Below are 14443 nucleotides of genomic sequence, written 5' to 3'. Positions count from 1 at the left end.
TACAGTGGCTGTACCAGTGTGCATTCCCACCAACAGTGTACTAGGGTTCCCTTTTCTCCACAGTCTCACCAGCACTTGTTGTTTGTTGATTTGTTTATGATGGCCATTCTGACTGCTGTGAAGTAATATCTCATTGTGGTTTTATTTTATTTTATTTTATTTTTAAATTTATTTACTTTTTAAATACATTTGTCTCTGCCTCCCCCCTACCTCTTTCCCTTGCCCCCTCCCATCTTCCCTCCCTCAGCTCTTCCCCTTTGGTTTTGTCCATGAGTCCTTGCTATATGTTCCTTGACTTTGCCCTTCCCTTCCCTTTCCCTGCCCCCCTCTTTCCTCTTGTCTCTGTTGATTTCTTTTCTTTTCAGTGTTGCTGGTCATATTTTTCTTGCATCTTTGCATTGTTGGTTAGGTTCCGCTTATAGGTGAGATCATATGGTATTTGTCTTTTGCCCCCTGGCTTATTTTGCTTAGCATGATGCTCTCCAGTTCCATCCATGCTGTTGCGAAGTTTAGTACTTCTTTTTTTCTTTCTGCTGCGTAGTATTCCATTGTGTATATGTACCATAATTTTTTGATCCAATCATCTACTAATGGGCATTTAGGTTTTGTGGCTTTAATTTGCATCTCTCTGATGGCTAGTGATGTTGAGCATCCTTTCACAAGTCTCTGCGCTCTCTGTATTCCTCCTTAGAAAACTGTCTGTTTAGGTCTTTTGCCCATTTTAAATTGGATTGTTTGTCTTCCTGGTGTTGAGTCATATGACTTCTTTATATATTTTGGAGATCAAATCCTTGTCCAAGGTATGGTTGGCAAATATATTTTCCTATATGGTTGGATCCATTTTCATTTTGCTGATGTTTTCTTTAGCCATGCAGAAGCTTTTTAATCTTACTGAAAATGAGTTTGGGTATGGGTTTTTATGTCTCAATTTTCTCATCTGGAAAGCGGAGATAAGTATCCAAATGGGGGGAAATTATCATTTTAGAGATACAATGAAATCATTAAAGGTGAGTGCTTGGTGTGCAGTAGTGCTCAATGAATGTGAACTCTCTTTATTTTCCCCCATATTGTAGTTTGCAGGGCTTCTCCCATGGCTCAATTTTTTTTTCCTTGTTGTTACTTTTAGAGCTACTTCTATGATTGTGTGGAGAGAGAATTAAATTTTTGGCAAAAAAAAATTTAAGAGAATACAGTTCTAAACTATGGATTCTGAATAATGATGACGTGTCAATGTAGGTTCATCAACAAATGCACCATTGTGATGCAGGATGTTGATAGAGGGGGTAGACATTTGTAGGGGCAGAAGGTATATGAAAAATAGTTGTATTTTTTGCTCAATTTGCAGTGAACATAAAACAGCTTAAAAATAAAGTCTATTGGTTTAAAAAGGGAGAGAATGTAAAGAAAAACTGAAGGGAAAGGTTTTTTTAAAAAATAATTTGTAAACAGAAGAAATAATGCAGGAGACTGATGGAAATGAAAACCTGTCACATCTAGTCCTAGACCACAAACCTTTTACTCCCACTGGTAGGTTGAGGGACAGAAATGCATGACTTACCAGTAGAAAAGCCTCCAACTTAGTGTTTTATCACATCTTGCCTGCAGGTTTTTGCCTGTGTGCACAGGTACCTGCCTGTATTTTAACTTGCAATCTGAGAAGTTTTTGGTGCCCTTTTCCCTATCTTGTTCTCCCTCAGTCTGTGAGAGTTTATCTGGCTCTACCCAAGCTACAGTCACCCTAGTAACTTTACTTAATTCAATATTTTGATGTTTTTAAGCACACAAAACATGTTCTAACAGTAAAGAGTAATGATTAAGTGAGTGCCCATAAAGCCTTAGGCTAACTTTCTCAGGTAACACAAGCTTATTAAGACACAGGTTGGAAGTGGGGTGGGGCTGGTAGGTTAAATTTAATTGGGTATGTTTAATGGATAGTTTTATTTTAAGGAGAGGGTCTTAGGCCAACTGATCATTACTGCAAAATATTTAATTTATATAGAAAAGTGTTTCCCTGGCTGGTTCTGTGGCTCAGTGGATTGAGTGCTGGCCTGCAAACCAATGGATTGGAGGTTCAATTCCCAGTCAGGGCACATGCCTGAGTTGCAGGCCACATCTCCAGAAGGGGGCACGCGAGACCCGACCACACATTGATGTTTCTTTCCTTTTCTTTCTCCCTCTCTTCTCCTCTCTCTAAAAATAAATAAACAAACAATCTTTAAAAAAGAAAAAGCTGTTTAACATGATATTAATAGACTTATGCAATGTTTATATTTTATATTGGCTGTACAGTTACCCATGGAGACAAAATCTTAAGTGGAGACTTTGTGCTGCTCTTCTCTTTTCACCGGGGTCAAAAATACAATTCAGTGCTTCAGATATACTTTGACAGCAGAGTTTCTTAGCATTATGAATGTTTATATTCCAAGGCAGCAGTTTTAGTGTTGCATAGGGGTGTTAATTGTATTACTTTTTGGAGAGTAGAATAAGCAAAGTTAAACACTTTCATAATATGCCTCAGTATCACATTTCCACTTGCCCCAGAATGTTACCATGAAACTGTGGAAATAACATGCAGACAGAAATTCCAAGTTTCTTGGTGAAATATAAAAAGTGCACAACTTACTGTCTGGCAGGGAGTGATGTTCAATGACTGTGTGAATAAATGGAATTCAACTGTCACTGTCTCAGTTTCTTGCTAATATCCCACTACATTCACTTTTTTAAAGAGTTGACTCACTTATACTTTGAATTCTCCACATACCCTTCTAAAATTACCTGTGTGGGTATCTGGCAGTTTCGGTTCTCCACAAGCAGACTGCCTCAGGAAGATCAGGGCCTCAAGTGAGGCCATTCTCTGCAGCTGAGGCAGACTCTGAAGGAGCTGATGGTGTGAAACATCTGTGTTCTTCTTTTCCATACTGAGAAGCAAATTCTTTCTTGAAGGGAAGTTTGGGCGGCACATCTTTGCCTCTACCACACTATCTCACTTCCTCTGCACCAAGATCCAGGGAATAGTTATAACTCTCTCTCTGAGGATTTCATAAATTTCCATCTGATCTGAGACATCAGCTATCACCACTCTTAAATATCTTTAACATATTCAACTTCTTTTTCCTGACTTCTTCTTTGGCTATAGTCATTCTAAAACCTCTTCTGTCAGAAGAATTTTTTTGACCATCTCTAAATTTAAGATACTATCCTACTACCTTCTTCCTCCTACTGTTCAATTTCTAGGAGTAATATACTCATATACTATCTTAAATATTAATCATTCCTTTTTTGGTTGGCAAACATCTTTATTTAGATATAATTCCATACCATATAATTCACTCATTTTTGAGTGTGCAGTTTGATGAGCTTTAGATATTCACAGATACATGCAAATATCAACACGGAAATTTAGAATTTTTTTTAAATTTATTTACTTTTTAAATACATTTGTCTCTGCCTCCCCCCACCTCTTTCCCTTGCCCCCTCCCATCTTCCCTCCCTCAGCTCTTCCCCTTTAGTTTTGTCCATGAGTCCATGCTATATGTTCCTAAACTTTCCCCTTCCCTTCCCTTTCCCCGCCCCCCTTCCCTCTTGTCTCTGTTGATTTCTTTTCCTTTCAGTGTTGCTGGTCATATTTTCCTTGCATCTTTGCATTGTTGGTTAGGTTCCGCTTATAGGTGAGATCATATGGTATTTGTCTTTTGCCCCCTGGCTTATTTTTGCTTAGCATGATGCTCTCCAGTTCCATCCATGCTGTCGCAAAGTTTAGTACTTCTTTTTTTCTTTCTGCTGCGTAGTATTCCATTGTGTATATGTACCATCATTTTTTGATCCAATCATCTACTGATGGGCATTTCGGTTGCTTCCAACACTTGGCTATTGTAAATTGTGCTGCTATGAACATTGGGGTGCATAGGTTCTTTTGTATTGGCGTTTTGGTGTTCTCAGGGTATAGTCCCAGCAGGGGAATCCCTGGATCAAAAGGCAGTTCCATTTTCAGCTTTCTGAGGAAATTCCACACTGCTTTCCATAGTGGCTGCACCAGTCTGCATTCCCACCAACAGTGGACTAGGGTTCCCTTTTCTCACCAGCACCTGTTGTTTGTGGATCTGTTTATGATGGCCATACTGACCGGTGTGAGGTGGTACCTCATGGTGGTTTTGATCTGCATTTCTCTGATGGCTAGTGATGCTGATCATCCTTTCAAATGCCTCTGGGCCCTCTGTATCTCCTTAGAAAAGCATCTGCCCAGGTCCTTTGCCCATTTTTTGATTGGATCATTTGTCTTCTTGGGGTGGAGTCGAGTGAGTTCTTTATATATCTTGGAGATCAAACCTCTATCTGATGTATCATTAGCAAATATATTTTCCCATACGGTTGGCTCCCTTTTCATTTTGCTGATGTTTTCTTTAGCCGTGCAGAAGCTTCTTATTTTGATGAGGTCCCACTTGTTTATTTGCTCCTTTATGTCCCTTGCTTTAGGAGACATATCAGTGAAAAAATTGCTGCGTGAGATATCTGAGAGTTTCCTACCAATGTTCTCCTCTAGGATGTTTATGGTGTTGCGACTTATATTTAAGTCTTTTATCCATCTTGAGTTTATTTTTGTGTATGGTGTCAGCTGATGATCCAATTTCAATTGTTTGCATGTAGCCGTCCAGCTACATCATTTGTTGAAGAGGCTGTTATTGCTCCATTTTATGCTTCTGCCCCTTTGTCAAATATTAGATATCCATAGAGCCCTGGGCTTATTTCTGGGCTTTCTATTCTGTTCCACTGGTCTATGGGTCTGTTCTTGTGCCAGTACCAGATTGTTTTGAGTATAGTGGCTTTGTAGTAGAGTTTGATGTCTGGTATTGTGATCCCTCCTACTTTGTGTTTCTTTCTCAAAATTGCTGCAGCTATTCGGGGTCGCTTATGGTCCATATAAATTTTTGAAATGTCTGTTCTATTTCTGTGAAATACGTCATTGGTATCTTAACAGGGATTGCGTTGAATCTATAAATTGCTTTGGGTAGTATGGGCATTTTGATGATATTAATTCTTCCAATCCATGAGCACGGTATATGCTTCCATTTATTTGTGTCTTCCTTAATTTCTTTTTTCAATGTTGTATAGTTTTCTGCATACAGGTCTTTTGTGTCTTTGGTTAAATTTATGCCTAGGTACTTAATCTTTTTTCTTGCTATATTGAATGGTATTTTTTTTCTGATTTCTTCTTCTTCTATTGCATTGCTGGTGTACAAAAACCCCTTTGATTTCTGAATGTTGAATTTGGAATTTTTTTAAAGGTGGATAGGGTTGAGGGTCAGAGTGGGAGTGGGTGGGGAGGGGGAGAATTGGGGGAGAAATGAAGACAGCTGTGTTTGAACAACAATAAAAACATAGAATATTTTCAATACATCAAAAAAATACCCTTTAGCTGTATTCCTTTATCACCCAGTTTACTCCTGAAAGCCTAAACAATGTTTTTGTCTCTATAGATTTTCAAGTCTCATTTCTGGATATTCATATGAATGGACCATACAATATGTGGTCATTTATGACTGGTTTCTTTCACTTAGCATAATGATCCTGAGGTTCATTTATGCTATAGAATGTATCAGTAATTCATTCCTTCTTACAGCCAGAAAACGATTTGCTTTTATAGATATACCACAGTTTGTTTCTCCATCCATCAGTTAATGGAAATTTTAGGTTATTTTCACATTTTGGCTGTTATTAAAAAATGTTATTATATAAAGATTCACATACAAGTTTTTGAGTGGACATATGTTTTTGTTTCTCTTGGGTATACAAGGTCTGTCCAGAAGATATCCAGCCATGTAATATGAAAAAGAGATATTTATTGAAAAACATGATACAAGAAACATTGAATATAGGATAACGATGCCTCAGTCCACTTCAAAGTAGGTACCTCACACAGTTCTCCCAATTGCCATCAGCTGCTCCTTTGTATTTACCTGAGTCTCATTGACAATCTGAATCTCTTCCCTTTCAAAGGTGATTTCAGTTTTGGAAAAAGCCAGAAGTCTCAGGGCACCGAATCTGAGCTGTAGTGGGGCCAACAAACCTGAGTGATATAATGTTTTGCCTAGAAAATTCTACACGACACATGATGCATGAGTGGGTGTGTTCTTGTGATGAAACTGTCAATTACCAGTTGTCCATAGCTGCGACTTTCTGAATCATCTGAATAGTTTCTTTGGAGGAATGTTCAAGCTGAATGCAAAATATGATGCAGATTTGTTGCTCTACTCACTCAGTCATTTTGAATGTGATGGCCACACAGTACACATGCTAACTCAACAGAGTCTCTGCCCCTACTGACTAGTACAATGAAGAGCATTGTGCTAAGTGAAATAAACCAGGTGGTGAAAGATGAACACCATGTGATCTCACCTATAAATGGAACCTAATCAACAAAACAAACAAGCAAGCAAAATATAACCAGAGACATTGAAATAAAGAACAAACTGATAGTAACCAGAGGGGATAACAAGGAAAACAAGGGAAGAGTCATCAAGGAACATGCATAGAGGATCCATGAACAAAGCCAAGGGGGATTAGGATTGAGGGTGGGAGGTGGGGGAGAGTGAGGTGGGGGAAATGGTGATGGGAAAATGGAGACAAATACTTGAATAACAATTAAAGTTAAAAAAAGAAAAAAAAAAGACTAGTGAAAACAAAAAAGTTGATGCAGATGTGTTGCTTTACTCAGTCATTTTGAATCCTGATGGCTACACAATATGCACGCTAACTCTACAGCATCTCCACCCCCACTGACTGGTACAGTTAAGTTGTCACTGTTCACCCATGAGCATTGCAGTCCACTCTCCTTGGCTGCCAGGTTATATCAGTGCTGTGCAAACTATTTTTGTAATATTTACAATGGCTGGAATTTTTGCAGACAGGTCTCCTATACCTAAGACTGAACTTATGGGGTCATATGGTAACTCTATACTACTTCTTGAAGAAATGCCAGACTGTTTTCCAAAGTAGCCGCGACATTTTACATTCACACAAACAGTATTTAAGGAGTCTGATTTATTTACATCCTCAAAACACTTGTTATTATCTGACTTTGATTATAGCCATCTTGTGGGTATAAAGTGATCTCTCATTATAGTTTTAATTTACATTTATCTGATGATGAATGAGTTCAAACATTGTTCACATGCTCATTGGTCATTTGTACATCTTCCTTGAAAAATGCTTATTTAGATGTTTAGATCATTTTTAATTGGGTTGTCTTTTATTATTTCAAGTTTCCTTTATATAATCTGGATATTAATCTCTTATCAGATATATGACTTGCAAATACTTTATTCCATTCTGTGGGTTGTCTTTATTTTTTAAATGATCTTTGAAGCACATTAGTTTGTTTTCCTAAAATTGGATGAGGTACAATTTCTCTGTTCTTTTGTTACTTGTGATTTTGGAGTCATATCTAACAATTCTTTGCCAAATCCAAAGTCATGAAAATTTTTTGCCTTGGTTTCTTCTAAGATTTGTATAGTTTAAGCTTTTATATTTAGTTGCAAATCCATTTTAAGTTAATTTTTGCCGGTGGTGTGAGGCAAGGGTCCAACTTCATTCTTTTGCTTTCGATGTCTAATTTTCCCAGGATCATTTTTTAAAAAACTACTCTTTTCTTAATTAAATAGTCTTGAAACAATTGTCAAAAAATTGTTTACCATAGATATGTGCATTTATTTCTGGACTCCCAATTTTATTAAATTGATCTGTGTACTTATCCTTGTGCCAGTACAAAGATGTCTTGATTATTGTTGTTTTGTAGTAAGTTTTGAAAGTAGCAAGTGTGAATTCTCCTTCTACTTTCTTCTTATTTTTTAGGATTTTTTGGCTATTCTAAGTCCCTTGAAATTGAATATGAATTTTAAAGTTGCCTTGTTGATTTGTACAATGAAGTCATCTGGGATTATGATAGGGATTGCATTGTATCTGTAAATTGCATCTTTCAATCCATGAAAATGAGATATTTTTTCATTTGTTTAAACCTTCTTTAATTCTTTCACCAACACTTTATATATTTCAGTATATAAATTTAGTTTTTGTTTTATTAAATTTACTCTTGTGTTGTACTTTTTACAAAGTATTGTACTTTTCACTCTTCAGATTACTCATCTCAAATGTATAAAAATACAGTGAATTTCTGTGTATTAACCTTGTATCATGCAATCTTGATGAACTAATTTATTACTTCTAGAAGTTAATTTAGTATATTTAATAAATTAAATACTAAAAAATGGAACAAACTGCCTGAATCAACTGTAAGGCTCTAGAAAAGAGTCAAAAGCTCACAACAACCAAGTGAACACCAAATCAAGAAAAAAACAACTTAAAAACAACAGCACAGGCAGGAAGTGAAGACTAATGTAAGTTGTAAACAGCCTGAGTGAGCATTGAAGGAGTTGATCAAGACATAAATAATCTGAAAAATCTGGGAGAGTTTTTTTTCTTTTCCTTTTCCTTTTTGTTTTTGCTTTTCCTTTCTCTCTTCTCTCTCTCTCTCTTTCTCTCTCTGCCTTCAGATGTTCAAGGAAACATCTGTCAAAACTGTAACTGACTACAAGCTAAAGGAACAGTGATTTTAAAGACAATGTATGACAGAGAATAGAGACTTTACAAAAAATAGTTTAGCAGAGGCAAGAAAAAAAACAACTACAAACCATATAAAGCAACAAAAACTACTCCTGAAAAGGAAGGAGTATAATCTTGAAAAGAGAGGACTCTGATATCCAGAATTAACACATTGTAATACTCAAAATGTCCAGTTTTCAAACAAAAGGTATAAAGTGTGCAAATAAATGATAAAATATAAGCCTATTCACAGGGAAATTAACAGAAATGTTTCCTGAGGAAGCACAGATGTTAGACATATTGGACAAATACATTAAGTCAACTGTCTTAAATGTATACTAAAGAAAACTGTGGAAAAAGGAATAGAGGACTCCTGTAGAAAAATGTCTTACAAATAAAGGCTATTAAAAAGACATAGAAATTATTAAATAATAATAAAGCATAAACTCTGGAGGTAAAAGTACAATAACTGAAATGAAAAATCCACTATGGAATTTCAAAAGTACATTTGGTGAAAACTAATCTTTAGTAACATAACCTAGATTAATGGTTGTCTGGGGGTGGATGAACAGGTAGCAGGGTAGGTTTACAAGGGTACTAGGATAGATATTGATTGCAGTGATGGTTTTCTGGGTATATATATGACAATAGTTATCAAATTGAACATTTAAGTTAGTACAGTTTGTTATATATTAATTATACCTCAATAAAGCTGTTTGTAAAAATGGGAAAAAAGTACACTTGAGGAGATTAAAGAATCAAAAAACATAAAGAGAATTGGTTGAAATTATCTATTTTGAAGAGAAGAATAAAAGGAATGAGGAAAAATGAATAGGACCAAAGAGACCTATTGGATACCATCAAACATACTAACACATATACAATAACAATCTTAGATGGAGAACACAGAGAAAAAGGGGAAGAAAGAATATTTAAACACATAATGCCTGAGGAATTCTGGGAATAAGGCAAAGTAGGAAACACAAGAAATTTGTTTCCTTACCTAGATAACAATTACACTGGCATAGTCTGTCTGATGCAACTACTTTGGAACACTAGAGACTATTTAAGGGGAAAGGTTTTTATAATTAATTTTGATTAATTTTAGTTTTTAACATAGTAGTAGATACCAATCCTCTAACAGTGGGGCAGGTAACTATGCACATGTTTCTGGAGTAGCTAGCATTCAGCTAGTGATAATCATGGTAGGCAAAAGAACCATGTTTTAAATATCTGGGAACTGTTTTAATTGCTGCTTCAAATGAAGAAGATGGAGACAAAGAGGCAGACTGTCATTCTTGCTTTGCTTTCCCTCAAAGTTGCAAGCTCTTTCCTCTCTAACTGTAGTGATTTCTGAGAAATTTAAAGTGATAGCATATATCCTCTACCCTTTTATCTTTCTCTTTTTCTGCTTTTGGGAGTCAGACATTAAAGAATAGAGCATTAAAACAAGAGCATATATGAGGAAATTATAATGTGACTATATATACCTATAAAAGACTCAGAAAAGACCTGAGAAACCTTGAGTTTACACCTCAGGCTGATTCTCAGCACAGAACTTGCATACATAATAATTAAAAAATAAGCAAAAGAATCACAAACCCCATGAAATCCCAAGGAAGAGGGATAGTCTGATTTCAAGTTGCCATATTATTTAATTCAATGTCCAGTCTTCAACAACAAAAATTTCACAAAACATACAAAGAAGTTAGAAGCATGGCCCATATAAAGGAAAAATTAAATCAGCATAAACTGTCACTTACAAAAACAAGATGGCAGATACACTAGACAGAAAATTTTAAACAACTGTCTTACAGATGGTTAAATAAGTAATGGGAGATTTAAAGAGAGTCAAGAAAATGCTGTATATAAAAAGTGGGAATATTAATAAAAAGATAGAAATCCCAAAAGTTACTGAAAATGAAAAGTACAATAACTGAAGTAAAGAATTCACCAGAGTTCCAAAAGCAGATCTGAAAAAGCAGAAGGAAGACTCAGAAAACTTGAAGATAGGAAAATTAAAATGATCAAGTATAAAGAACAGGGGAAAAAAAAGATTGAAAATATGTGAACAGAGTTTAAGGACCTGTATAGTATATCATCAAGAGGACCAATGTATTCATTGTAAAAGTCTCAAAAGAAAGAGAGAGAGAGAAAAAGGTACAAAGAATATTCAAAAGAATATGAAAATTGAAGAAAGATAATGGCTGAAAATGTCCCAAATTTGATGGAGGACATGAATTAATATCCAAGAGCTCAATATTCCCTCAGTGAGATGAATTCAAAGAGACCCACACATAAACAAATAAGAATCATATTTTTGAAAGACAAAGACAAAATCTTAAAAGCAGCTTGAGAGAAATGAATTGTCACGTTAAAATAATCTAAATCTTAGCAGTTTTACCTTCAGAAACTTTGAAGCCAGTAGGTAGTGGGGTGATATATTCAAATGGCTAAAAGAAAAACACTAAGATATTAGTACATTAAAAATTTCTTAATCTAAAATATTATATTATTATAACTTTTATTTCTTACTCCATATGTTATTTCCTACATAATTTAAAAGATTAATGCATGTAAAAGATATTGGGGGAACATAATACAGGGTATATCACAAATAATGCCCACTTCTTATTACAAAATCTTTTAATACAAAATCATATGCATGTGATTCTGTAACATAACAATATAACTCTAAAGCACACAATTGACATTTTATGTGATATATTCAAATTAAAACTACAAATCATTACACCCATATTATTACCCTACCAACTACACTCTAGCAGGAGTTACTTCTGCTGGACTCTGTATATAAGATGCAATTTTGGGGACAAGAACAATCAAAAGGAGTGAGGATGAGATGTAAAGGAGCAGAATTTTTAAGTTTTTGCATATTATTGATAGACTTTTATAAATTCAAACATTCAGATAAGTTATGGATATTAAATATAATCCTGATGGTAACTACAGAGAAAATTGCTACTGAATATACACAAAAGGAAATGAAAAATGAGTTTAAACATTTTGCTACAAAAATTCAACTAAAAACAAAGAAGATAGTAATGCAGGAAATAGGCAACAAAAAAGATATAGTAAAGAGAGAGAAAAATTACAGAAGTGAATCCTTTCTTATCAGCTATTACTTTAAATGTAAATGGATTAAATTCTTCAGTCAAAAGACATTGGCAGAATTAATAAAAGTACATGATTCAACTATATTCTTCCTACAAGAGAGACCTACTTTAGATTTAGAGACAGAAATACAGTGAAAGTGAAAGGATGGAAAATTATATTCCATAAAAATAGTAACATAAAGACAGAAGAAGTGGCTACACTATTTAATATCAGACAAAATAGGCTTAAATGAAAATAAAAGAGACAAGGAAGAACATTGTATATTAATAAAAGGTTAAATACAGCAATTATAAGATATAACAATTATAAGCATTTATGTACCTAACAAAAGGCCATAAAAATATATGAAGCAAAAAATGACAAAATTAAAGGGAGAGGTAGACAGCTTTTTATCTATAGTTAGAGACTTCACTAATGCACTCACAATAATGAGTAGAACAAGCAGGGAGAAGATAAGCAAGAATATACATGACTTAAATAACATAATAAACCATGTAGATCTAACAGAAATACAGAGCACATTACCCAACCACAGAAGACTAAATGTTCCTCTCAAATGTACATAGGGCATTTTCCAGGATACACTAAATGTTAGGCCACAAATTAAATCTCAATAGATTTAAAAAAATAAATATCATGCATATTATCTTCTCCAACTACAGAGATAATATTAAAAATCAATATAGACAGAAAATTGAAAGATTCACCAATTTATGGAAATTTAACAACATTCTTAACCAATAAATCAAAGAAAAAATATCTCAAGGGAAATTGAAAATATCTACAGGAAAATGAAAACAAAACACAACATAACAAGTTCACAGGATGTATTAAAAACAATGCTTATAGGAAAAATTATACATTCTACATTATAAAGAAGAAAGATCTCAAGTCAATAACCTAACTTTACACCACAAGAAATTAGAAAAAGAAGAATAGTCAAACCCAAAGACAGTAGAAGAAAGAAATAATAGAGAACATAGTGGAGATAAATGAAATAATGAATAGAGAAAATTAATGGCATCAAAAGTTTTTTTTTTTTTTTTTTTGCCTGGTAACCTTATCTCAACAAACTTGATTTCAGCTTACAGATCATTATCAACAGGCTCTGAAGAAAAACTGGCAATTTCAGGGAAGGACAGAGAAGCTGAAAGGCAGAGGCCAACCTCAGGGAGCCTTGGACTTATACAGAGCTCCCACCAGCTCCAAGTAGAAAAGAGCTGACTCTTTTATACATACTGGCCCCTCACATGCACAAACAGGTCTAGTAAATACAGGCACAAGCAGAGAACAGCTGGGTAGCTACAGAGAGATAGCCTATGACTGGTTTCACATAACATCTAAAAGTGACCTATTTCTGAATCCCACCCAACCTGACCCAGGACAACAAAACCAATGGTGGGCATCAGCCCACGCCAAAGGTTGACTCAACTAGCCACACAACAACTACACCCAAAGGAGGCTTTCTGGAGGCTCCAGATTATGCTGGGAATAAGGCTACATCAAGGGGCAACAATTGCACAGCATCTCATACATGGAGATCAAGGGTTACTCTTACAGTTGCTCAGCCTCAAGAGATAATTCTACCCACAAAAGAGCTATTAGCATTTAAGATGCAGCTACAACAATGGGGTCACAGAACCCACAAGAGACACTCCTGAACCATGGAGTTCAGGCATTCTGAAAGACTGGGCAACTAACCCCAGAGAGACACTTATGTCATAAACCAATCAAAATAGGTTTTGGAGACAGCATGTCTACTTAACATAAAGAGATCAAATAAGAGATCAAAAAGAGGGCAACAATGAAAAATGTCTTAAACAAAAGAACAACAGAAATACCCACAAAAGGAATTAAAAGATAAGATACAGATGAAATGGAAGCAACACAAATGCCAGATATATAGTTCAAAGTAATGGTTATAAAGATGCTCAAAGATATTAGGGGAATAATAGATGATCTTAATGAGAACTTAAAGAGATAGTAAGTATGAAAAAAGATAAAGAAACCATAAATAAGGATGAAGGAGAAGAATTGAATGAGAGAAGTGGAGGACAAGATAACAATATCCATCCAAAGTGAAAATGAAAAGAAGCGGTGAGAGCGGACATCCTTGTCGTGTTCCCGATCTTAGTGGGAAAGCTTTCAGTTTTTGCCCATTGAGTATGATATTGGCTGTAGGTTTTTCAGATATGGCCTTTATTACTTTGAGGAATACCCCATTTATTCCCATTTTGCCGAGTGTTTTGATCATAAATGGGTGCTATACCTTGTCAAATGCTTTTTCTGCATCTATCGAGATGATCATGTGGTTTTTGTCTTTTCTTTGATTTATGTGGTGTATCACGTTTACTGATTTGCGTATATTGAACCATCCCTGCATCCCTGAGATGAATCCCACTTGATCGTGATGGATAATCTTTTGAATGTATTGCTGGATGTGGTTTGCCAATATTTTGTTGAGGATTTTAGCATCTATGTTCATCAGCGAAATTGGCCTGTAGTTTTCTTTCTTTGTAGGGTCTTTATCTGGTTTTGGGATCAGGGTGATGCTGGCCTCATAGAAAGAGTCTGGGAGTCTTCCCTCCTCTTGGATTTTTTGGACTACTCTGAGAAGGACAGGGGTTAGCTCTTCCTTAAATGTTTTGTAAAATTCTCCTGGGAAACCGTCTGGCCCTGGGCTTTTGTGTGCTGGAAGTTTCTTGATTAC

The sequence above is a fragment of the Pteronotus mesoamericanus genome, unplaced genomic scaffold (assembly GCF_021234165.1).
Source record: "Pteronotus mesoamericanus isolate MK-2021 breed Mesoamerican mustached bat unplaced genomic scaffold, CSHL_Meso_final scaffold_31, whole genome shotgun sequence".
Lineage (NCBI taxonomy): Eukaryota > Metazoa > Chordata > Mammalia > Chiroptera > Mormoopidae > Pteronotus > Pteronotus mesoamericanus.
This window is presented reverse-complemented; position numbering follows the sequence as displayed.